This window comes from Hemiscyllium ocellatum, chromosome 44 (assembly GCF_020745735.1).
Source record: "Hemiscyllium ocellatum isolate sHemOce1 chromosome 44, sHemOce1.pat.X.cur, whole genome shotgun sequence".
NCBI classification, from domain to species: Eukaryota; Metazoa; Chordata; class Chondrichthyes; order Orectolobiformes; family Hemiscylliidae; genus Hemiscyllium; species Hemiscyllium ocellatum.
Window position 1 is genome coordinate 28,763,033 of NC_083444.1, and position 25,660 is coordinate 28,788,692.

Here is a 25,660-nt window from a genome sequence, read left to right on the forward strand (position 1 = left end):
GTTGCACTTGGAATATTGTGTCTAGATCTGATCGCCACACTACTAGAAGGACGATGATGCTTTAGACAGGGTACAGAAAATGTTTGCCAGGGTGTTGCCTTAGTATGAGTGGTTTTAGCTATGAAGAAAGTTTGGATAGACTGGATTTGTTTATATTGGAATGTAGAAGTTTATAAGATTGTAAATGGCATTGGATTAAGTGGAAATATGAGGTTTTTTCACAGATTGGGGGGTCAATGATGAGGGACACAGGTTTAAATCACAAGGAGGGAAGTTTAAAAGAGATGTGCAAGTCCAGTTTTCACACAAATGGTGGTGAGTGCCTGGAATGTACTGCCAGAGGAGGTGATAGAAGCAGACACATTAGCAGCATTCAAGGAAATACCTGGACAAATACTGAGACCCTGTGGTAGACTGGACATGGAAAGGTGTTTCCACGAGTAGGAGAGACTAGAACCAGAGGACATAGCCTCAGAATGAAAAGGTGATGCTTTAAAGCTGAGGGAAGCTATAGAACGGTAAGCCTGACATTGGTGGCGGTCAAGTTGTTAGTGGGAATCCTGACGGACAGGATTTACATGCACTTGGAAAGGCAAGGACTGATTAGGAATAGTCAACATGGCTTTGTGTGTGGGAAATCATGTCTCACTAACTTGACAGAGTTTGTTCAGAGAAGTAACAAAGAGGAGTGATGAGGGCAGAGCGGTAGACGCAATCTATGTGGTCGTCAGGAAGGCGTTCGACAAGGATCCCCATGGTAGACTGGTTAGCAAGGTTAGGTCTCATGGAGTACAAACAGAACTAGCCATTTGGATACAGAACTGACTTTAAAGGTAAAAGACAGAGGGTGGTGGCGGAGAGTTGCTTTTCAGACTCGAGGCCTGTGACAGTGGTGTACCACAAGGATCGGTGCTGGGTCCACTGCTTTTCATCATTTATATAATGATTTGGATATGAACATAGGGGATACAGTTAGTAAGTTTGCAGATGACACCAAAACTAGAGGTGCACTGGATGGTAAAGAAGGTTACCTCAGAGAACAACAGGATCTTGAAGAGATGGGCCAATGGGCTGAGGAGTGGTGCGTGTATGGAATGAGCTGCCAGAGGAAGTGGTGGAGGCTGGTACAATTACAGCATTTAACGGGCATCTGGATTGGTATATGACAAGGAAAGGTGCAGAGGGATTTGGGCCAAGTGCGGGCAATTGAGTCAAGATTAGGTTAGGAGTACTGGTTTGCATGGACAGGTTGGATTGATGGGTCTGTTTCTGCGTTGTACATCTCTATGACTCTGTAGCCCCCTCCACCCAGTACACTCCTCCCTATCTCTGTGACCTCATCCAGCCTTGACACTTTCCCTATCTCCAGAACCTCCTCCACCCCCTACACCCCACCCTATCTCTGAAACCTCCTCCAGTCCTAATAACGCTCTCTTAGTTGTTACATCAATGCGCATTATAACTCCATGATGTCAGCCCTCCTACGATTCCAGCCTTTTGATCATCCCCTAATTCCATCATTCCACCAGCCATCAGCTGCTTGGGCCCTCCATGTTATCATCTCATAAGACTTTGAGCAATTTGCATTTCCCTTCTCTGATGAATCCTGTCCATTTTTTCCTGGGAACAATGTTATACCTATTGTGAATTTACTAGAGTAATTCAGGAAGGGTCCCTCAACAGCACCTTGTAAACCCAATATCAATATGACCTTGAAGACAAGGCCAGCAATATGACGCAACAATACTCCTTCTGCAGTTATCTCTACTTCACCCTTAATCCCAACTTTGAAATTAATCATCCTTCCTTCAGTTTTTCTGGGACAGAATCCTGCAACTCTCTCCCATCTGAATTTGCATTTATGGTCAGGGTATTCTAAAAACACAAGGACAGTGGAGCTAAAGAGGAGAGTTCCTTATCATTTATGCGGAGAGATTAGGGGGATGGGTAACAAGGCTGTCCCAGTCAGTGATGCCCACTTCATGTGAATCCATAAACAACTCTGTCATTGTGATGTTGCCATGGGAATGCACATTACATTCCTGTTCTGAGTGATACACAGGAACAGTAGGAAATGAGACTTGGTCGAATCAGTCAAAGAGCCAAGATGTTTCACATCAGTGTCCCAGCGAGATATGGACAGTTACAAGGGGAGTCAGGGTGAAACAATACCTGCTGGAGTGTGATGACCTTCATTGTTCAGCTCTTGAATATTGGAGTTGGGATGGCGTGCTGAGGTTGGACAGGAAGTTGGTGAGGCCAGTTCTGGAAGACAGTGTCCTGTTCTGCTCACGCTGCTGTAGGAAGGATATTATTAAACTGGAGATGGTTCAGAAAAGATTTACCAGGATGTTGCCAGGAGTGCAGGGTTTGAAATATAAAAATAGACTGGAGAGGCTGGGGACATTTTACAAAGAACATTACAACAAAGGAATAGGCCCTTCAACCCTCCAAGCCTGCACTGACACATTTTGCCTTCCATATTAAAACTGTCTTCACTGACAGGATCTGTATTCCCCTGTTCCCTTCCTATTCATGCCTGCTCTTGGATGCTTCTTGAAAACTACAAGTGTGTCTGCTTCCATTGTCTGTTCTGGCAGTGTGTTCCATGAACTCGCCACCCTTTCCATGATAAACATGCTTCACATATCTCTTTTAAATACCCCCTGCCTCCTGCACCCTAAACATGTGTCCCAGAGTAACTGACTCTTCCACCCTGAGAAAAGGCCTCATATTTTCCACCCTATCCATGCCATTCACATTCTTATAAACTTCTATAAAGTCACCCCTCAACCCCCTGCATTCTAGTGAAAACAAACACAGTCTATCCAATCTTTCTTCACAGGTAAAATCCTTCATTCCAGGCAACGTCCTTGTAAACATTTTCTGTTCCCTCTCTAAAGGATCCACATCAGTACATGTTTTTCACTGCAGCATAGGAAATTGAGGGGTGACCTTGTTGTGGTGTATAAAATCATGACAGTGATTGATAAGGTGAATGACAAGGGTCTTTTCCCTAGTGTGAGAGAGTTCAGACTCAGGGCCATGTTTGTAAGATCAGAGGAAAAAGATTTAAAGATTGAGGAGCAACTCTTTTCCGCAGAGTGGTTTGTGATGGAATGAACTTCCAGACAAAGTAATGTATGTGAGCATAGTTATAATGTTTAAAAGATGCCAGCTCTTGATGCCAGTCGTTTTTTTTTCTCCATTCTGTGCTACTGAATGCCCAAATTTCTGTGACATGCATTTCCGGAGGACTAACATGGCAAGGGAGTACATTTCAAATAGGAGGACCCTGGCAAGCACAGAAGATTAGACGGATCCTGGTTTGTGTGTCCAGCCATCCGTGAAGGCAGCAGGATAGGCAGGTAAGGGAAATAAGAAGGGTCAAAGCTACTGAATACATGAGCAGGGAGGTGTCATGTTGGAGCTTTACAGGATTTTGGTGAGACCTCAGCTGGAGTAATGTGCGAGGTTCTGATCACCGCATTATAGGAAGGATGTGTTTGTACTGGGGGTTGGGGTGGGGGGGGGCAAAGGAGATCCACCAGGATGTTGCATAACATTGAGCATTGCCTAAATCTGCAGGTGTGTGTGTGTGTGTGTGTGTGTGTGTGTGTGTGTGTGTGTGTGTGTGTGTGTGTGTGTGTGTGTGTGTGTGTGTGTGTGTGTGTGTGTGTGGCTATGGTAACCCATCTAGCCTGCACATCCCTGGACATTATGGGCAATTCAGCATGGCCAATCCACCTAACTTGAATATCTTTGAACAGTGGGAGGAAATCAGAGCACCCGAAGGTTACCCAAGCAGACAACGTGCAAAACTCCACACAGCCACCCAAGGCTGGAATCAAACTCTGGTCCCTGGCACTGTGCTCTAGCAATGCTAACCTGAGCCACTCTCGGCCGGGGGAATTGTTTTTTTTGGATTCATAGCAACTTGCTGTGCTCAGATTCCCAGCTTTATTATAAACGGTCAAATCACCATAATTCCAATTTTGCATCAGAGAGAGAGAGATGGTGGTGAAGTTTGATTTAATTTGATTTACTATTGTCACTTTTTTTCAAATAAATTCATGGGATGGGGGCATCGTTGGCCAGGTCAGTATTTATTGGCCATCCCTAATTGCCCAGAGGGCAGTACAAACAGGTAACCACCTTCCCGTCTCCTGGCCCTCTCTTCATCCAAGGGTTACCCCTCCCACATTATTGTGGGCTCGATAGCAGGTTCCTTCCTGAAAGAGCATCTCAGTCCAGGCTGGGGCGTGGTTTATTGGGCTTGTCTGGAGAGAACTGCTGGAGAGAAGCAGAGACTGGGCAAGGAAACGCCTGTAGCCAGGCAGGCAGACAGGAGTGAGAGGAGTCTGGACTCCGACAGAGAAACAGCGGAACATTGGCTAGGTTTCATCCAAAGGAGGGCGGGAGGAGTTACCGAGAGAAAGAGAGTTACCGAGAGAGGGAGGAGAGGAGTGACTTAGGGACAGAGGAAGAGAGAGAGAGAGGTCAGTGTGAGAGAGAGAGAGGAGTTACAGAGGGAGAGAGAGAGGAGACGAGTTACTGAGGGAGAGGGAGGAGATGAATTACTGAGGGAGAGGGATGAGTTAGTGGACAAGAGGGAATATAAAGGGAACGGGGTTAGAGAGGGAGCGGGGTTACAAAGGGGTAACGGAGAGAGGGAGAGCTGTTAAAGTGGGAGAGGAATTCCAGAGGGAGAGCAATTCCGGGGGGAGAGGGAGTGAAAGTCGGAGTCATTCGTTGAATCTTGGGGAAAAGGGAGGACCAGAGTCTAACAAGGAGAGGAGACTGGCTGGGGCGACCTCTCCAGCAAATTGCAATTATTACTTCCCTAAGGCCTGGTGGAGGCAGTGCTGCCCAGCACAGAGATCATCCATTCTGCATTTACCTATCGCCTATAGACTGGGGACACTGCCCTCTGGAAAGTGCCATGCTCAAGCTGAGCCAGCGTTGTGCCCACTGGTCATGCCTCAGATCAGCGCTGTGTGTGCTCAGTGTGGCCTTGTTGTGCCAATGGCTGCTGGTCCTGAGAGGAGGGGGCCGGCTGACCCTCAGGCTGGTGAAACCAGGCGCCAGTCCAATGCAGGAACACCTCCTTCTGGTCGAGAACTCCACCTGCTGGCAGATCATCCAGGGGGACAGACAGGAGGTGGAAAGGGCCCTCCTCAACTCTATTACTGTCTCCCTCAAGCAACAAGCCGTCACTGAGGGAGATTATCTGAACATGACCCGAAATTGCAGATCGTTTGTGAGGGCCCGCAAGTATATCACTGTCCCCCTGAGCCCTGAGGAGAAACACTTCCCCTTGGCATACTCCATGGTCATCCACCAGAGCATTGAGATGTTCAAGAGGCTTCTATGGAGCATTTACGCACCATAGAATGTCTACTGTACCCACGTGGACCGCAAATCCCCGAGCCCATTTCATGCGGCCGTTCGGGCCATCGCTTCGTGTTTCCACAATGTCTTCATCGCAGCCAAGCTGGAGTCGGTCACCTATGCTGGCTGGAGCAGAGTTCAGGCGGATCTCAACTGCCTGAAGGAGCTGCTGGAGAGCCCTGTCCCCTGCAGATACTTCATCAGTGTATGTGGCCAAGACTTCCCCCTGAAGACCAACTGGGAGATCGTCCGCAGCCTCAGAGCTCTGAACGGCTCCAACGTGATTGAGTTGGATCCTGCACCAGGGTTCAAAAAGGTAACCAACTTCCTCTCTGCTGGGCCTCTCTTCATCCAAGTGCTTTCCATCCTCCCTCCCTCCATCATTTCTCTCTCCCCTCCAGTCCTACACTCCTGTCTGTACAAAGAGAGACAGGGTTGTTAAAACTGTTCAGTTGCATGGAGGAAGGTTCAGAATGTACCAAGGAATATAGAGGAATTGGAGAGTTGAGCTGCAAACAGAGGAGAAGGGCAATTGATGTTTCAGGTCGGAAACTTTCTTCAGAACCCGGGGAGGGGAAGGGGCTGCAGAATAAATGGGGGTGTAGGGCTGTGGAAAGGTGGGTGGGATGGCAATTGGTAGATGCAGGGAGGAGGTGGCTGTGATTGGACAGTGGGTGGGGTGGAGCAGATGGGTGAAAAGGAAGATGGTCAAGTGAAAGGGATGGGGTGGATAGAGAGGGCTGGGCCTGGGATGGGAGGGATATAGACTGATTACGAGAGTATACAGGAATGTAGGTAGGTTAAGAGTGTAGGAGAAAGTGAGGACGACAGATGCTGGAGATCAGAATCAAGAGTGTGGCACTGGAAAAGCACAGCGAGTCAGGCAGCATCTGAAGAGCAGAAGAATCAATGTTTCAGACATAAGCCCTTCATCAGGAATAAGGCTTCTGGACCAGGGGGCGAGAGATAAGTGGGATGGGTGTGGAAGGTAGCTGGGAATGTGATAGATAGATGATGTTATGGGGGGTGGGGGTGGGGTGGAAGGTCAAGTGGACAGGTGGGAAGGAAGATGGACCGGTCAGTAGGGTGGTGCTGAGTTGGAGCCTTGGGACTGCGATAGGTTGGGGTGGGGAAATGAGGAAACTCGTGAAATCGACATTGAACCGTCTGGTTGCAGGGTTCCAAGGTGGAATATCCAGGCATCAGCTAGTAAGGGTTTGGTGATGGAGGAGGCCCAGGACCTGCATGCCCTTGGTGGGAGGGGGAGTTAAAATGTTCAGCCACGGGGCGGTGGGGTTGGTTGGTGCGGGTGTTCAAGAGATGTTCTCTGAAACTATCCGCAAGTAAGAGCTCTGTCTCCCCGATGTAGAGGAGACCACATTGGGTGCAATGGATGCAGTAGATGACATTGGTGGAGGTACAAGTATATTTCTGTCAGAAGTGGAAGGATCCTTTGGAGCTTTGGACGGAGGTGAGGGGAGAAGTGTGGGTGCAGGTTTTGCACTTTTCAGAGGCCAGGGAAGGTGCCAGGAAGGGAGGGTGGGTTGTTGGGGGGTGTGGATCTGACAAGGGAGTTGTAGGAGGAATGATCTCATCGAATGCAGATGGAGTGCAGACGGAAATATTTCCCTAATGGTGCGGTCTGTTTGTAAGTGGCAGAAGTGGTGGAGGATAATGCAATGTATCCGAATGTTGGTAGGGTAGAAGGTGAGGACCGAGGGCGTTCTGTCCCTGTTGCATTGGGAGGGGTATGCTTCAAGGGTGAAGGTACAGGAAATGGAGCAGATGCACTGGAGGGCATTGTCAACCATGTGGGAGAGGAAATTGTAGTTTTTGAGGTAGGACACCATCTGGGATGTACTGTTGTGGAATTGGTCCTCATGGGAACAAATGTAGCAGAGGCAGAGAAATTGGGAATAAGGGATCGTGTTTTAACAGGGGCAGGGTGGGAGGAGGTGTATTCCAGGTAGCTGTGGGAGTTGGTGGGTTTGTAGTAGATGTCCACAGTTAGTCGGTTGCCAGAGATGGAGATGGAGAGGTCCAGGAAGGGGAAGGTGGAGTCCGAGATTGTCCGGGTGAATTTGAGGTCAGGTTGGAAGGTGTTGGTAGAATTAATGAACTTTTCAACCACCTCATGTAAATATGAGGTCGTGCCAATCCAGTCATCAATGTAGTGGAGGAAAAGGTGGGGAATGGTGCCGACGGATGAAGAGGCAGGCCTAGTTGGGGCCCATGTGGTGCTCATAGCTACCCATTAAGAGTTGAGAGTGAACAAAAGAATGTAAGTTCGGTTCAGAGCATGTAAAGGATTGTTCGTTGGTTGATAGTGAAATAGTCTCCCAAACTTGATTGAGGTTTTGAAGAAGTAACAAAGAAGATTGATGAGGGCAGAGCGATGGATGTGATCTATATGGACTTCAGGAAGGAATTCAACAAGGTTCCCCATGGGAGACTGATTCGCAAGGTTAGATCTCATGGAATACAGGGTGAACTAGCCATTTGGATACAGAACTGGCTCAAAAGGTAGAAAGCAGAGAGTGGTGGTGGAGGGTTGTTTTTCAGACTGGAGGCCTGTGACCACTGGAGTGTCACAAGGATCAGTACTGGGTCCTCTACTTTTTGTCATCTACATAAATGATTTGGATGTGAGCATAAGAGGTACAGTTACTGCGTTTGCAGATGACACCAAAATTGGACAGCGAAGAGGGTTTCCTCAGATTACAACAGGATCTGGACCAGATGGGGCAATGGGCTGAGAAGTGGCAGGTGGGGTTTAATTCAGGTAAATGTGAGGTGCTGCATTTTGGGAAAGCAAATCTTAGCAGCACTTATACACTTAATGATAAGGTCCTCGGGAGTGTTGCTGAACAAAGAGACCTTGGAGTGCAGGTTCATAGATCCTTGAAAGCGGAGTCGCAGGTAGATAGGACAGTGCAGGCAGCATTTTGTATATGCTCCTTTATTGATCAGAGTATTGAGTACAGGAGTTGGGAGGTCATGTTGCGGCTGTACAGGACATTGGTTAGGCCACTGTTGTAATATTGCGTGCAATTCTGGTCTCCTTCCTATTGGAAAGATGTTGTGAATCTTGAAAAGATTCCAAAATGATTTACAAGGATGTTGCCAGGGTTGGAGGATTTGAGCTTTTGGGAGATGCTGAACAGACTGAGGCTGTTTTCCCTGGAGCGCTGGAGTCTGAGGGGTGACGTTATAGAGGTTTACAAAATTATGAGGGGCATGGATAGGATAAATAGACAAAGTCTTTTCCCTGGAGTCAGGGAGTCCAGAACTAGAGGGCATAGGTTTCGGGTGAGAGGGAAAAGATATAAAAGAGACCTGAGGGGCAACATTTTCATGGAGAGTGTGGTCCGTGTATGGAATGAGCTGCCAGGCGATGTGGTGGAGGCTGGTATAATTGCAACATTTAAGAGGCATTTGGATGGGTATATGAATAGGAACGGTTTAGAGAGATATGGGCCAGGTGCTGGCAGGTGGAAGTAGATTGGGTGGGGATATCTGGTCAGCATGGACAGGTTAAACCGAAGGATCTGTTTCCATGCTCATCTCTATGACTGTAATTGCGTACTGCAGATGCTGGCGATTATAGTCAAGATTAGAGTAGTGTTGGAAACGCACAGCAGGTCAGGCAGCATCCTAGGAGCAGGAAACCCCAACATCAGGAATAACTTCACAGAGGCGATTATCCAGTCACCAACTCACCCTTTTGTTTACACATGGAGAGTCCTTGACATGGATCCAGCTTCCTCAGAGCCAGCTGAAAGTGAACAGAACATCTGATCGTCTTGTTTAATTTTTTTTTCCGGAAGCAGCCTCAGGAGTAGTAGTCGAAATCGTCCCCAGGCTTAGGAAGGTCAGGCAGCAGCCGAAGGGGTGCAGGCGAGGTCCAGGCTTCAGTAGCAGGAGCAGGCCCAGACTGTAGCAGCACTGGTGGTAGTAGCTGTCTGTGCAGCTGAGCACAGCTTCAAATTAACAGAAATAAGCAGAAAGAAACCCCAGAATACAATCACAACAAACTATGAAAAAAAAAGTTAAAAATAAACTCCTCCTCAGTAGGAAGACGCCAACAGCAGCACATGATACATACTGAGGCTGTTTCGAAGTCAGTCTCCTCTCCTCAAGAGGATTGAAGAGTCCTTCATATGCTGGTCCAGCTCCCCTGGAGCCAGCTCTGAGCGAGCAGATCCCTTGACATGCCTGTTTATTTTTCTTCCACTACCATCTAACAGCAGTCATGCTTATTTATCCCTTATACCCAGGTCATGTGTGCAGGTCTCAGATGCATGAAAAACAACAAGTGTGTAAATCTTAATTTATGTGGGAAATAGAACCCACTCACTTCAATAATTTCAGTCCAAGACAAGATCTGAAGCAGCAGTATCGTCTGATATACTCTTGCAAGAGTGGTGTCTATAAGCTAGGCACACCGAGTACAAATCATTTCTCTTTCCCTCCTCCCACTACTCTAAACCCAGCATCCATTCCTTTTGTTTATCTCTTGCCTTATCTGGTCTTGTGCGTATCAGTACAGGTCTTGCTTGGCCATTTCCACATCCTTCTGTGGAATATTGTTAGCATATATCCTCCTTCATTGCCATCTGCTTCCTTCCCTGCTAAAGCAACATTTCCTCTCATTCTTCGTCCACATTGAGCCTTATGACCTCGATTGTGGTTTTTTTTCTTTTTGCAGACGCGGGAAACAGATGCTTATAATTGTTTGTACAAGCACATCTAGCTTAACCTACACTCCCCTTCCTCTTTCATGATTCAGCTTTGTGATTTTTGCAGACAACATTTCTAATTGCTCATCACAATTTATATTCCATCACCAGGAAGAAAGGAAATAGATAGTCCTGTTTATTTATATTTTATTAAACAATTCACAGTTTATACAAACAATTGCATTTACAGCTGTATACAGAGAAACAGCAATTTTACAAGGGAGGGGAATGACAAAGCCAAGCCCCAAACCCTGACATTCAATCGGTGTTCAGGGAAATGAGGACAAATCTCAAATCCCAGTTTCAATCATTACAAACAGTAACAATGACATTCATACATGTAAGACGGTCCGCTTGTGTAAGAAAGAGCGCATTCAATACAGACTCCCAAAAAAAAACAGCAAGCCTCTCCCCCACCCACCCCAATCCCTCTCACCTTCTGGCCGCTCTAAGGCAGCCTGCCCCTATGCACCTTCCGGCTCTTGGTCTGCTCTGACACACCATTCGACTACCTCTAGGACAGCCTGCCCCGTTACGCGCCCGGGGCGACAGCGTTGTGGATGGCTTCTGGCTCTCTGTCTGCCCCTACTTACCATTGGGCTCTCATCACCCCAATGCACCATCCGACCAGCGGACTATCCCAACATACTTTCCCGCGCCTCTATGACAGGCGTCCCCTTCCCAGGGACGACAGCGTGCAGGGTAGCCCACAAGCCTTCTGGATCTCAGCCTGCCCCAATGCGCCTTCTGGCTCTAGGGGCAACTGGCATCAGGGTGGCCTACCCACCCTTTGCTTCTCGGGGTAACAGCTTTCAGGATGACCCATGAACGTCCCAGCTCACAGTAAGGCCTGCCAGACCCAGGGACACACATGACACACAAGACGGTCTACCCATCATCTAGCTCTCGGGGAGACTATCAACAGAGTGGCCGATCCACCCTTCGGCTTTCGGGACAGCCTACCAAACTTTAGGTTCATAGGATGGCGTACACACCCTCCGGCTCTCGGGGTGACAGCTTTCAGGATGACCCATGAGCCTGCCAGCCCACACTAAGACCTGCCAGACCCAGGGACTTGCAAGATAGTGCAAGTGATAAGCCCAACAAACCATATGACAGTTAATTACCAACAACCAGAGTCCTTTCTAGTCCAGAGTCCATTAGTACAGACATTTCTCTTCAAAATGTAGAGTCCATTTCCAGGCCTGAGGGGTGGAGAGAGTGCCATACAAGGCCTTGATGAGATCACATCAGAATCAGTCTGTACATTTTTCTCTCATTTAAAACATAAAATAATTATGTTGACAGCAAGTTTCACCTGCCTTTTTCCTGGGATGAAGGCTTTATCTTGTGAAGGAAGGTTAAACAAATTGGCCTGAACACATTTAAGTTTGAAAATCTGAGAAATCTTTTTGAAATGTATATTTTTTTCTGAGGGGACATGATAAGGTGGGACATTGCTTTCTCTTGTAGGTTTGACAAGAGGTTCTGTAGAATAAGATATCGTCAGAGTCCTACAGCACTGAAACATACCCTTTCATCCAACTCATCCGTGCCAACCAGGTATCCTAATTGGAACTAATCCCATTATCCTGTGTTTGATCCATATCCCTCTAAACTTGTCCTATTTATGTCGTCTGTTAAATCTTGTAATTGTACACACTACAACAATTCTTTTTGGCAACTTGCTCCGTATTTGCTCCACCCTCAGATCTCACCTTAAACCTATGCCCTCTGGTTTTGGACTCCCCCATCCTGGGGCTATTCACTTTTATTGATTTCCCACACAATTTTATAAACCTCCAATACTCCAGTGAGAAAAGCCCTAGCCTATCTAGCCTCTCCTTATAACTAAAACCCTGCAGTCCTGGCAACATCTTTGTTAATCTTTTCTGCATCCTTTGCAGTTTAACAACACCCTTCCAATAGCAGGGCGATCACAAATTTACCCAGTACTCCAAAAGTGACCTCACCAATGCCTTGCAGAATTATTTTCCCCTGAGAGGGCTGGTGCACTGTTTAAATCTCTTCTGTACGAAGTTGTGAAGGCTGGGTTGATGAAGTTTTGAAAGGGTGAGCAAGCTGACCTTTTTTTTAAAAAAAGATAAGGACCCCGGGGCAATCGATAGAAATGTGGAATTGAAATTGCAACCAGAAGAGCAGTGACCTTCTTGAATGGTGGAGCAGACTTGAAGGGACGAATGGCTGATTTTTGCTATGATACTGGCGGAGTCAGGTTATGCCTTAGTTCAAGTAAAGAGTAGGGAGTTGTCTGATCACTCATCTGAGGAAAGGACTTTGGTGTCCCTCCTGATAACATGAACCTTGAAGTTAATCGTCCTCTGTGCCATTCACAGAATAAAATAATTCTTGTGGAAGGATGTTATTCAGCCCATCGTGTCTGTAATTTTTCCACATCTTGTACCAATCTCCTGCATTTCCACACTCAACTCTGGCAACATCCTTGTAAAACTTTTCTGAACCTTTTCAAGTTTCACAACATCCTTCCTATAGCGGAGAGACCAGAATTGCATGCTGTATTCCAGAATTTGCCAAACCAATGTCCTGTTCAGCCACAGCATAACCTCCCAACTCCTACACACAATGCACTGACCAATAATGGCAAGCGTAGCAAACACCTTCTTCGCTACCCTGTCTATCTGCGACTCCATTTTCAAGAAACTATGAATCTGCACTCCAAGATCTCTTTTTTCATCATCACTCCCCAGACATTACCATGAAGTGTGTTATTCCTGCCCTGATTTGCCTTTCCAAAATGGAGCACCTCACATTTATCGACATTAAACTCCATCTGGCACTCCTCGGCCTATTATCCCATCTGATCAAGACCCCGTTGTACTCTAAGGTTGACTGGAAACATTACTCTGGATGTAGGTTTGCTCGTTGAGTTGGAAGGTTCATTTTCAGATGTTTCGTCACCATACTAGGCAACATCTTCAGTGAACATTCCAACTCAGCGAGCAAACCTACATCTCGAGCCTCAACCTGAACTACAAACCTTCTCAAACCTTGCTGATATATTACTGTCATGTATATTGAGTTACAGTAAAAAAATGTTGTTTTATGTGCTTTACAGACAGATATTGATGGATTAAATAGACAAAAATGTCGGCAAATTGAGTACAATGTGGGAAAATGTGAAGTTGTTCATTTTGAAGGGAAATCAAAAGAATAGAATATTATTTATATGGAGAAAACTTCAGAAAGCTGCAACAAAGGGACTTGGGGGAACTAGTGAATGAAACATAGAAAGCTTGCACACGGGGGCAGCAGGTAATTGGCAAGACTAATGGAATATTGGATGAAAACAGAAATTTCTGGAGAGACTCAGCAGGACGGGTAGCATTCGTGGAGAGAAAACAGAGTCAATGTTTTGAGTCTGGTGACCTTTCTTCAAAACTGAAGTGGAATGTTTGCCCTTATTTGAAGGGGGTTGGAGTATAAAAGCCAGGAAGTCTTACTACAACTGTGCAAGGTGCTTGTGAGAGCACAACCGGAGTACTGTGAGCACTTCTGGTCACCTTATTTAAGAAAACATGTTGTTTCATTGGAAGAAGTTAAGAGAATGTTCAGTGGGATGGCCCCATTATGGAGAGATTGTCTTAAAAACAAAAGGCTAATCAGGATTCTACTCACTGGAGTTTAGAAGAATGAGAGGTGACAGGATTAAGGGGCTTGACAGGATAAATGCTGAAAGGATGTTTCTCCTCACGGGAGAGTCCAGAACCGGGGGGGGGGGGGGAGGTATTGACTCAGAATAAAGGGGTACCAGTTTATGACTGAAAAGAGATGGAATTTCCTCTCTCTGAAGGTTGTGAATCTTTGGAATTCCTTGCACATAGAGCTGTCCTTGTATATATTTAAGGCTCGGATGGATAGATTCTTGGCCAGTGGGAAATTAAAGGTTACGGGGAGAGGGCAAGAACATGGATGTGAGGAATGTTGAATCAGCCATGATACTAGTGGATCTGGCTTGAGGGACCAAATGGCTGACTCCTGTCCCGACTTGTTAATGGTCTTACATTTACTGATGAAACTGTTCAAAGATGTTATCGCACATCTGGAGCAGAAGCGACTTGAACCCGGGTCTCCTAGGCTCACACCGCATGGATCCTAGTTTACTTTATATCATGCACTTGATGCTGATAGTTATGGCTGCAATTCGCACCAACCTGCCTTAGATCAAATTAATGAAGTGAAGCCACTGCAGGTTTTCAAAAGGTAAGTCTCCAACCTCGCATCATGCATTGGTGAAGCAGCTGAGAATTTGAATGCAGAGAATGGTGTCTGGACTGGATTCAATGAAGTGTTTCACTCGGCACTAGATAAAAATGGCTGAACAACAAAATTGACAATACAATCCCTGATTCATGGATCTTGTTATGGAGGACAGGTTGGTAGGTTGGTAGGTGGGAATGATCCACACAGCTGGGACATATCAACATCAAGACCCGGAGCAGGCGAAGATGATTTGGCCTTACATGTGGCCCACCATACTATATGATCATGGCTAATCCTCTAACTCAATGCCATACTACCACTTTCTCCCCATGCCTTTGATGCTTTTGAAACCTAAACATTTGTTAGTCACATTCTTGGATATATTCAATGACTCAAACTCCACAACTTTCTGTGGTACAGAATTCCATAACTTCACTATCCTGTAAGTTAAGAAATGTTTCCGCATCTCAGCCCTAAATAGATGACTGCTTTTATTCAATATGTCAGTGATATCAATTTGGAGTATGTGGCAAAATGCCCATATTTGGGGCATGATAAACCTGGAGGATAGGCAAATGGTGAGGAAGACGTAAATTGTCCAGAGTCACCACAATGAACAGACAGCATCCAGTCAGAGGTGAATACAGAAGAGTGTAAGGTGATATGTTTTGGGAGAAGGATGTGGAGAGGTAATAGAAATGTAATGGCACAATCATAAAGAGTGCACAGGATTAGAGGGACCTGGCGATAAACATTCATCAACATTAGAAGATGGAGGAGGCTATAAGAGGGTAGAAAAGCAGAAGGCTTCATAAATAGAGGCATTGATGCCAAGAAATGCTTGAGTTATGCTGCATGTCGAATTGTTTTAGCCCCAGTTGGATTGTTGTGGTCATTTCCGGTGACTATAAAATGATGTTAGGGCCCTCAGGACAGGGAGAAGAGGAGATTTCGCAGAATGGTGCCAGGGTTTAAGTTGGATGCTCAGTTGGAAAGGTCAACGGTGGTCCCATTGGAACAAATGAGAGTGGGGTGAGGTTTATTGAATAGGTACAGGGTTAGCACTCAATAATGAAGTCAAGGAAATATACTTCACTGTTCACCGGTTGTACAAGTGCAATGGAATGCAGATGTAAGATTTTGGGTTAGAGGCATGGTGGGGAGATCTGAGGAATTGAAACGTAAATGAAGCCTAAACTACATTGGTATGAGATGATGACGAGTTCCGATGTAAGTTAGAGAAAAAAAGAGATCTCCTCCCATACACACAAGGAACAAGAGTAGGCCATTGGCCCTTTTGATTCTGTTCCACCATCCACATTCCTGCATACCATCGATAATCTATCCTCCCCTTGGTAACCAAGGATCCATATCTCCCATGCATGATGCCACAAGGACCGAAGATAAAAGATACCCTTTGACACAATGTGAATAAAGCGTCTTGTGTCTTGCAGAAGGGGTGGCATGGTGGCTCAGTGGTTAGCACTGTTGCCTCATAGTGCCAAGGACCTGGGTTCAATTCCAGTCTTGGGCGACTGTCTGTGTAGAGTTTGCACGTTCTCCCCATGCCTGCATGGATTTCCTCCAGGTGCTCTGATTTCCTGCCACAATCCACAAAGATGTACAGGCCAGGTAGATTTGTCGTGCTAAATTGCCCATAGTATTCGGGTGCATTAGTCAGGGGTAAATATCGGGTAGGGTAATGAGTGTGGATGGGTTGCTCTTCAGAGGATTGGTGTGGACTTGTTGAGCCAAATGGCATGTTTCCATACTGTTGAGAATCTAATGTGTGGTGTCCTTCACTCTGAGGGAGGAGCTTTGGATTCAAGTCCTACTGCAGGAGCTGATGGCCATAGGAAGGTGTCTTCATTGCTGTTGTGAGACACTCAAGGGTATGGGCCAAGTGCTGCAAAATGGGATGAGAATAGCTCGGAGCTTGTCTTTTTGACCAGTGCAGACACGATGGGCTGAAGAGCAACTTATTATTTTGGTGCTCTAAACCTCAATAACCAGAGAGCACGGAGTCATAGCATCATACAGTATGGAACAGACCCTTCAGTTCAACCTGTCTGCGCTGAACTAGCCCCATTTGCCAGCCTTTGGCACATACCTCTCTAACCTATTCCTATTCATGTCCACATCTAGATGCCTTTTAAATATTGTCATTGTACCAGCCGCCTCCACCACCTCTTGGTTGCTCATTCCAGGCACACATCACCCACTGCGTGAAAAACTAACCGCTCAGGTCTTTCCCCTCTCACCTGAAACCTATGGTTCTAGTTTTGGACTCCCCCACCCTTGGGAAAAGACCGTTGGCTATACTCAGCCGACGTGGAAGGAAGCAAAATGGGGCAAGAACAGAAAAGGAGGTCAGCTAAACAATTCTGAGCAGCAACAGAAAAGTGCAGCCAAGCACGTATGTAAGCTGGCGAGCTTATTGAAACTGGCTCCAGCTAAGTGAGAAGGCAGGAATACCGAAACAACACTCAACAGCTTTTGTAGAAGCTTAAGGTCAATGATCTAATGCTAAACGTCATGTACCTAGATCAGGATCTGATTGATCAGTTGTGTTGCTAAGGCTTGAAATCAAAACGTAATTCATGAAAAGGGAACGCTGATTTGTGTGTAAAAGTGTGATTGCAACTGCCTCTTTCAGACTCTCCAGGCAAGGGTGGGCTTTGACCCGGATGGTTGAGTCTTCTTGCATGTATGTGATAAAGGAGGCTGTGTGAGGTGTATTATCATCCGGCTGATTATTTCAACATCTATCCATGCTCCTCCTGATTTTATGAACTTCTGTAAGGATACCCCTCAGCATCCGACACTCCAGGGAAAATAGCCCCAACCTATTCGACCTCTTACTGTAGCTCAAACTCTCCAACCTCGACAACATCCTGGTGAATCTTTTCTGCACTCTCTCAAATTTAACAATATCCTTTCTTTCGAAGGGCGACCAGAATTGTATGCAGTATTTTAAAAGTAGTCTCACCAATGTCCTCTACAGACAATAGATCACACTTGGTAATGGCAAAAGCATATCAGAGATAGTCAAAGACACTCCTTCTTATAGACAATAGGTGCAGGAGTAGGCCATTCGGCCCTTCGAGCCAGCACCACCATTCATTATAATCATGGCTGATCATCCACAATTTGTATCCTGTTCCTGCCTTATCCCCATACCCCTTGATTCCACTAACTTTCAGAGCTCTATCCATCCCTGTTACAGCTGCAACATTACATCCCAACTCCTATGCTCAATGCACTGACCAATGAAGGTAAAGGTATCAAACACATACTTCACCACCCTGTCTATCTGCCATGCAACTTTCAAAGAACTAGATCCCTGCACACCATGTCCTTCTCTCTAAGGCAAAAGCTCTGTGTTCAAGTCCCACTCCAGGAGTTGATGACCACAGGAAAGTATCTCCATTGCACTGGTGAGGCATGGAAGGCGATGTTCCCAGTGCTGGAAAATAAGAGTGGAGTAGCAAGGAGCCTGTTTTGCCAGCGCAGACACGGTGGGCTGAAGGATCTATTTTTCTGGTGCTCTCAACGTTTAAGACCAGAGAGCACAGGTTGAAGTGTATTTTTGGAGCCATATCCACTGGGAGAGTTTGAGGATGAGTTTTATATTTGCTCAGCGAATGAGCATTGGGAGATGGTTTGGGAGGCACGTGACTGGCACTGGGCAATAGGAGTGAGAAAGGACTGAGGGGCTGAATGGCCTTGTTCTCCACTGTAAGGTGAGAGAAGGAGTGTGCATGGATCTTGCTGGTGCTGGGGACAAGGAGATTGCAGAGGAGCTGGGGAGGGGAAAAGCCATAGGCAAAGTTGAAAAGCTATCATTTCTACTTTCTCGTCTCTCTCACTTGCGCTTGCCTTTTAGAAACATTAACAATACCACCACGATACCCTCGACCAAATCATCTTGACGGCGCAACAGAAAGACCAGCCGAACATCAGCACCTCCATCTTCGTGGGCAGTGCCTACTTCATGGCCACCAGAGAGTTTGTCGGCCATGTGTTTGACAGTGCCGAGTTCCAGTCTTTCTCAAGTGGTCGGGGGACACCTACAGCCCGGACGAGCATGTGTGGGCTACCCTGCACAGAATGCCCAATGTTCCCGCCTCTATCCCGTACACCCAAGGAGCCATCAGGACACTTGGCCGGGCAGGAAAGTGGTCCTTTGAGGCTGGTGACGTTGCAAGGGGTGCCCTATAACCTTCCTGCACGGGAAGGTATCGCCACTTGGCTTGTGTGTATGGGGCAGGAGATCTACAGTGGTTGGTTCGTCAGAGATGTTACTTTGCAAATAAGTTTGACCCCAACAATGACAACACGGCAGTACAGTGCATGGAGGAATATCTCCGAAACAGGACACTTGTTAAAACAGGGGCTGGGTTGAAGGTTGGGACAGAGTAAACCTTGGTGATGGTGGTAGGGGTGGTGGGTGAGACATCGGAAACGCTGAGAGACTGGGCACTGTGAAACTGGGCAAAATGAGACCGTATACTATAACACTGGCTGTTGTGGAGGCCAGGCACTGTGAAACTGCATGCTGTAACATGGCTACTGTAGCACGAGGCAATGTGAGGCTGGGCACTATAGCGTTGGGCACTGTGGAGATTGGATACCTTAATACTATCCACTGTAACACTGGGCACTGTGAGACTGAGCACTGTAACATTAGTTACTGTGAGAGTCAAAATGTGTGGTGCTGGAAAAGCACGGCAGCACCCAAGGAACGGGAGAATCAATGTTTCAGGTATAAGTCCTTCATCAGGAATGTGGGGGAATAAGGGTGTTGAGCGATAAATAGAGTGAGGGAGGGGCTTTTGGGGATGGTAGCTGGGAAGGTGCTCGGTAAATCCAGCTGGATGGGTGATTGTGATTGGTCGGTGGGGAAGGTCGGACATATAGTTAGGAAGGAAGATGGACAGGTCAAGAGGGGAGAGCCGACTTGGAGGGTTGTATCTGGGATGAGGTGGGGGTAGAGGAGAGATTTGGAAACTAGTGACTTCAATGTTGATGTCAAATGGTTGAGGGTCCCAAGGCAGAAGATGAGGTGTTCTTCCTCCAGTTGTCAGATAGCTTGGATTTGGCGAGGCAGGAAGTGTCATTGTGGAGTGGGAAAGGGAGTTGAAGTGGTTGGCCACAGGTCAATGGGGTTATTTGTGCCCACTCTCACAGGGACACATCCACCAATAATACTCAACACTGCACAAGTGGGCACTGCATTACTGGAACACTGCACGAGTTGACACTGCATGACTGGAACACTGCACTAGTGGGCACTGCATTACTGGAACATTGCACAAGTGGGCACTACATTACTGGAACACTCCAGGCAGAATAACTCTGGACATTGCCACTCCGGACACACCTTACCTCCGGGCACAATAACTCTGGACACTCTCACTCCATGTATGACACTGTCAGTCCGGACACTCCAACGCTTGACACTGTCACTCCGGTTACAACACTGTCCCTCTGGACACTATCACGAGATATTGTGAGATCAGATTGTGACACTGGACAGTGTAATGCTGGACATTGTGATGTCATATGTTTTAACTGTAGTCACTAACACCGGAAATAGTGACGCTGGATATCATTTGGATGCAGATAGAAATGAAAGCAGTCAAAAAGAAAACAAATGAGATAGAATCTACTTGTAGAAATGGGAACTAAATGGGACTGAGTGAGAATGATTATGGCTGTTTAATGAACAGAAATCAGAACACTGCAATGATGTCCACTTCTAATTGAGGGTCTTGGGGTGGTTTGTATAAAGATTAACAGATATGCAGGAGTGAGTTTCAGACTGGAATCCAATCGAGGAGTTCAGGGTAGTTTCTGTACAAATGAGGGAAGCTGACCTATGTGTGTGAATGTCCCGTGTTAGTCTAACATCCAGAGATTGTTTAATGGAGCTTGCTTCATACTTCAAGGACTCAGACATCTTCATTTTATCCGTCTCCCACCAAAACTGACAGGGCAACGACAGCAGAAGCTGTACAAAGAAAAATGTTGCCTCTGTAACGCCACATGTAATGCCATCTGTATACATCCAGGGCAGGAACAATCCTGGGATTGATAAGAGTAAATCTCCCTCCACTCCACCTTCATCAAATACTCCCAGGACAGGGACAGAATGGTGTTAGGTACAGAGGAAGAGCTCACCTCGACATTTTTCCCATCATTTTTCCTTTGGCCATGGATTTGAAATGCCCTCCACACACTGTCATTGACTATAGATCTGTCTCTGAATTTTGTTTCATCATTTTGGGATGTATTCAGCCCAGTGAGCCCTCACAGCTCTCTCTCCCTCATTGGCATCGACATTGTGTCTGTCTCTCCTCTTCTGTCTCCTTATTTCTCTCCCTGTCTCTCTCTCTCTCTCTCTTTGCCTTTCAGTTTTCTGCCACCCTCCCTCATCTCTGCTTTCTGTGGGTTTTCTGTGGGTTCGTGATACCATTGCAATGTTAAGACAGAGTGTATCATGAATGTCACGGTGTTTGTTGTGCCCTGGAGGTTGGAGGACTAGCTAGTGGGCAGTAAACAAGGTCATTTCCAGCTTGGTGAGCTAGTACCACCCCAGCCTCAAATTTACCTGGACCATCTCAGATTCCTCCCTCCCCTTCCTCGACCTCTCCATTTCTATGTCAGGCGACCGACTCAACACAGACATTTACTACAAACCGACCGACTCCCACAGCTACCTAGATTACACCTCCTCCCACCCTGCCTCCTGTAAAAACCCCATCCCATATTCCCAATTCCTTTGTCTCTGCTGCATCGGATCCCAGGAGGACCAATTCCACTATCGAACAGCCCAAATGGCCTCCTTCTTAAAAGACCGCAAATTCCCATCCTATGTGGTCGACGATGCTCTCCACCGCATCTCCTCCATTTCCCGCACCTCTGCCCTTGAATCCTGCCCCTCCAATTGCCACCAGGACAGAACCCCACTGGTCCTCACCTTCCACCTTACCAACCTCAGGATACATCGTATCATCCTTCGTTATTTCTGCCACCTCCAAACAGACCCCACCACCAGGGATGTATTTCCCTCCCGACCCCTATCAGCGTTCCGCAGAGACCACTCCTTCAGCGACTCCCTCGTCAGGTCCACACCCCCCACCAGGCCAACCTCCACTCCCGGACCTTCCCCTGCAACCACAAGAAGTGCAAACCTTGTGCCCACTCTTCCCCCCTCACCTCCCTCTAAGGCCCCAATGGATCCTTCCATATCCGTTGCAAATTCACCTGCATCTCCACACACATCATTTACTGTATCTGCTGCACCCAATGTGGTCTCCTCTACATTTGGGAGACAGGCCGCCGACTTGCAGAATGTTTCATGGAACACCTCTGGGACACCCGCACCAAACAACCCAACCACCCCGTGTCTGAACACTTTAACTCCCCCTCCCACTCCCCGAAGGACATGCAGGTCCTTGGCCTCCTCCATCGCCAGACCTTGGCTACACGACGCCTGGAGGAAGAGCGCCTCATCTTCCGCCTAGGAAACCTCCAACCACATGGAATGAATGTAGATTTCTCCTGCTTCATTTCCTTCCCCGCACCTTATCTCAGTCCCAACCCCCGGATTCAGCACCGCCCTCTTGACCTGCAATCTTCTTCCCGACCTCTCGCTCCGACCCCCCCTCTCCGGCCTATCACCCTCACCCTCACCTCCTTCCACCTATCGTATTCCCAGCGCCCCTCCCCCAAACTCCCTCCCACCTTTTATCTGAGCCCACTTGGCACACCAGCCTCATTCCTGAGCAAGGGCTTAACCCCGAAACTTCGGTTCTTCTGCTCCTCAGATGCTGCCTGGCCTGCTGCGTTTTTCCAGTGCCACACTTCTCAACACTGGTCTCCAGCATCTGCAGTCCTCACTTTCTCCGAGTTAGTACCAAGTGGGACTGCCTGAAGACACAGGCACTTACAATTGATAGCAATGAGTAGCTGAAGAGAACAAATTAAATGTTTCCAGGTTCGCTGAAAAGTGGGTGAGAGAGAAAGCTGTGGGGACGACCGAAGATATGGGCAACTTCACTGAGTGAGAAAGGAATTAGCAGATGGAATATAATGTGCAGCAGATATTTCCAAGCTAACTTAGTGACTGATTAAAATTCCCATTCCTTGCCCAGTCCATCCTTCGACACCCAAAGGTGATTTGTCCCTGTGGGACAGCAGTGTAGGTCGAACTGCGAGATATGAAGATGGGAATTGTGAAGTGTTCCCAGTCTGAGCCACAACATGAGGAGCACAAGGATTGAGATGATTATTCTGTCGTGGAAGTTGAATGAGTTTAGGAAACAGACTCCCTGTGATTGATAACACTATAAACCTGGCAGCATCCAGAACCCAAGTAAGATGCCAAAGGAATCACAGATGGAAGTGGGAAGGGACTGGGCAAGGGCAGAAAAAAAATCGAGTCAATGTTCTGGGAACATGAGTTTGAATCCTACCGTGGCAGATGGTGGGAATTGAATTCAATTTCAAGTGAAAAGGAAGGAGTCTTCCCCATTAAAACATTGTTGTGAAAACCCGTCTGATACACTCATGAGCTTTAGGTAAGGAAATTTGCCACTTGACCTGGTCTGGCTTACATATGACTCCAGACCCACAGCAATGTGCTTGACCTTTAACTACCCTCTAGGCAGTTGGGGATGGAAAATAATGTCGGCCCAAACAATGATGTTCCCATTTGTGAACAAATTTAAATAAAGTTCTCCAGCTCTGGTGCTCTCCTGGTAATCTTCCAGTGCCAACGCTCCAAGATTGATGAATTCTTTGGCAATGCAGTTCAGTTCGGTTCCCAGTTCAACGTTTAGCTCAATTGACAGGGTTTGTGTTGCTCTAATTTTTAATGTTTGCTTTAATGATTAATAGCATTAGGTACTTATCCGTGATCATCATCTCAACTTGTCAAAGATCACAGAATCCTTAACACTGCAGAAAGAGACCATTTGGCCCATTGAGTTTGCATTGACCCTCCACAACCTAGGCCCTGGTGATGACATGGGCTGCTTCAGGCACAGCCAACTCCATTTTCACCTGTAGCTCCATGATCAGCTTGTCTTTCTCCCTGCCTCACAATTATTCATCCTGTTGTCTGCCAGACTGCTCTTCTCTCTCTCTTTCTGGACTCCATCTATTGGAGGGGTGGGACACAAGTAAGCTGGTCTCTCTTACTGGTTCCTTTCATGCGAGTTTCAGGTCTAGTTTGATTGACCATCTCCTCATGAATTGACGAATTTGGTCCCTCGTGCTGCTACTGCGAATCTGATGCTCCCCAGTCAGAATCTGTTCTCCGTCCTTGCCATTTGAAGCACATCTTTGAGATGGTGTTTAAAGGGCAATCAACACTTAGAAGTGAAGTGATGTAATAATCAGCAAAAACAACCCTGACCATGTCTGTCTTGCTACCAATTGTTAGGAAGAAGTACTTTACTGTGCTCATTGTGTGTGTTGCCAATTTCAATGTCGAAGCTGAAACCGAATAGCATTCCTGTTTTTGTTCCTCACTCATGTCTGAAACATACATCTTTAACCATGCATTATATATCAGTCAGAACTGTTTCATGTCTTCTGAAAACACTTCTGGGCCAGACCAGGTAAGATTCCCAGATTCCCTTTGGTGAAGGACATGAGTGAAGCAGATATGCATTTACAGCAATTGGTGTTAGGTTCTGCAATGGGACTATGAAACTAACTTTCAATTCCAGATGGATTAATTATTTGAGATTGAATTCTGCCAATTGCTGGTATTTGTATCCTTAGTCACTGCATTACATGTCCAGTGAGGTTCCCCCAGTCCAACTACATCACAATTTTCATTATTCCCCAACTATCAACACCTTAGTTTCCTACAGCACTGTCTGTGCGTGCAGCAGCTCATTTGATTCTCTCTCCCCCACCACGTACACCCATTTGTTACTGTGTAGCTGCTACAGTTTGATTTCAAAATGTGTGCATTTCAGTTGGAAAATGACAAATGATTCTGTAACTTTAACTTTATTAATTGGTTGGTTATTAATCATTTATTTCATTCTTAGATTATGGATTAATCAGTTCATTTCAGATGGAAAGAGGTAGTTCTGATCACAGAGAATGTAGGGCTGGTGTCTGAATATTTGTGTGATCAAAGGATCAAGAAGTTGCCAACTATTTGGACTCGATATTACAGTGTGGTGTATTTCTCTCACCTCTATAAAGGATAAAGCAAAACACGTGAGACATTACATTGACTCAAGAAAAGAAATTCCTGGAATTCTGAAATAAAATGGGAGTGATGTGGAGTCTTCCTTGTTTCAACAAGATTCAGTGGAAAATTTCAGTAGCAGCTGGTGAGCGTTGGGGTGTTGGTGATAGTCACTGTCAAGCAGAGGGAGATGGAGCTGTGATTGTGAAGACTTTATAGAGTCCTAGAGGTCTACAGCATGGAAACAGGCTTTTCAGCCCACTTTGCCGATGCCACTCAGTTTTCACTGTTAAATAGTCCAATTTGCCTGTGTTGGCCCATATACCCCCGCCTCGCCTCCCCCCCCCCCAACACCCCCCCCCCCCGCCTTCTCAGTTGTCCCTCACTCCCAGAGAGTATGGATAAAGGGGACTCAGTAATAGCAGTGCCACTGAATTTCATGTTAAAATGGTGAAACTTAACAATAAGTCTCGAAACATAAAGTAATCCTTGATGTCGAGGAAACAGCAGTAATGAGGTGAGGTAAGGAGATGTAATGCACATGGGCAGGACAAACAAGGCAAGGAAATACACGATGAATAACAGGACCCTGGGAAGCATTGACAATTGATTTGGGGTGAATGTGCATCCAGTCTCTGAAGGTAGATAAAGAATGGAGATAATATACTTGCTTTTATTAGCCTGACATCTTGTTTCTGTACTTGGGATTTTCACTTGCTATCTCTTCCTCCCTTGAACTCTCTTTCTCTCATTCCCTCCCTCTGACTGTCACTATCTCATTCTCTGCCTGTTGGTTCTTCTCTTTTTCTCTCAATGCATTTTCTCTCCCTCTTTCTCCCTGGCCCTGTCTCAGTGGCAGAGAAGGGAGTTTGGGAAGATTAGGACTTAGTGCCACAAGTTGCTGTACAGTTAATGCAGTAGGATACACATTTCCCCTGTCTCTCCTGGGTTTTACCCTCACGTTGTCCAAACCGGGCCAGGGGGTGGAGGGATGAGTGGAAGGGGCATAAAGTACCTTTCTCATTGAGTGTATGATCGGTTGGCTGCAGATTGGAATCTTGCTGTGCATTAC

The 25,660-nt window shown here is 46.6% G+C and overlaps 1 pseudogene; it reads left to right on the forward strand.

The window, feature by feature from the left end:
- Positions 1–18,794, forward strand: part of LOC132835329 (beta-1,3-galactosyl-O-glycosyl-glycoprotein beta-1,6-N-acetylglucosaminyltransferase 3-like) — a 96,248-nt pseudogene extending 77,454 nt beyond the window's left edge.
- The last annotated feature ends 6,866 nt before the right edge of the window (positions 18,795–25,660 follow it).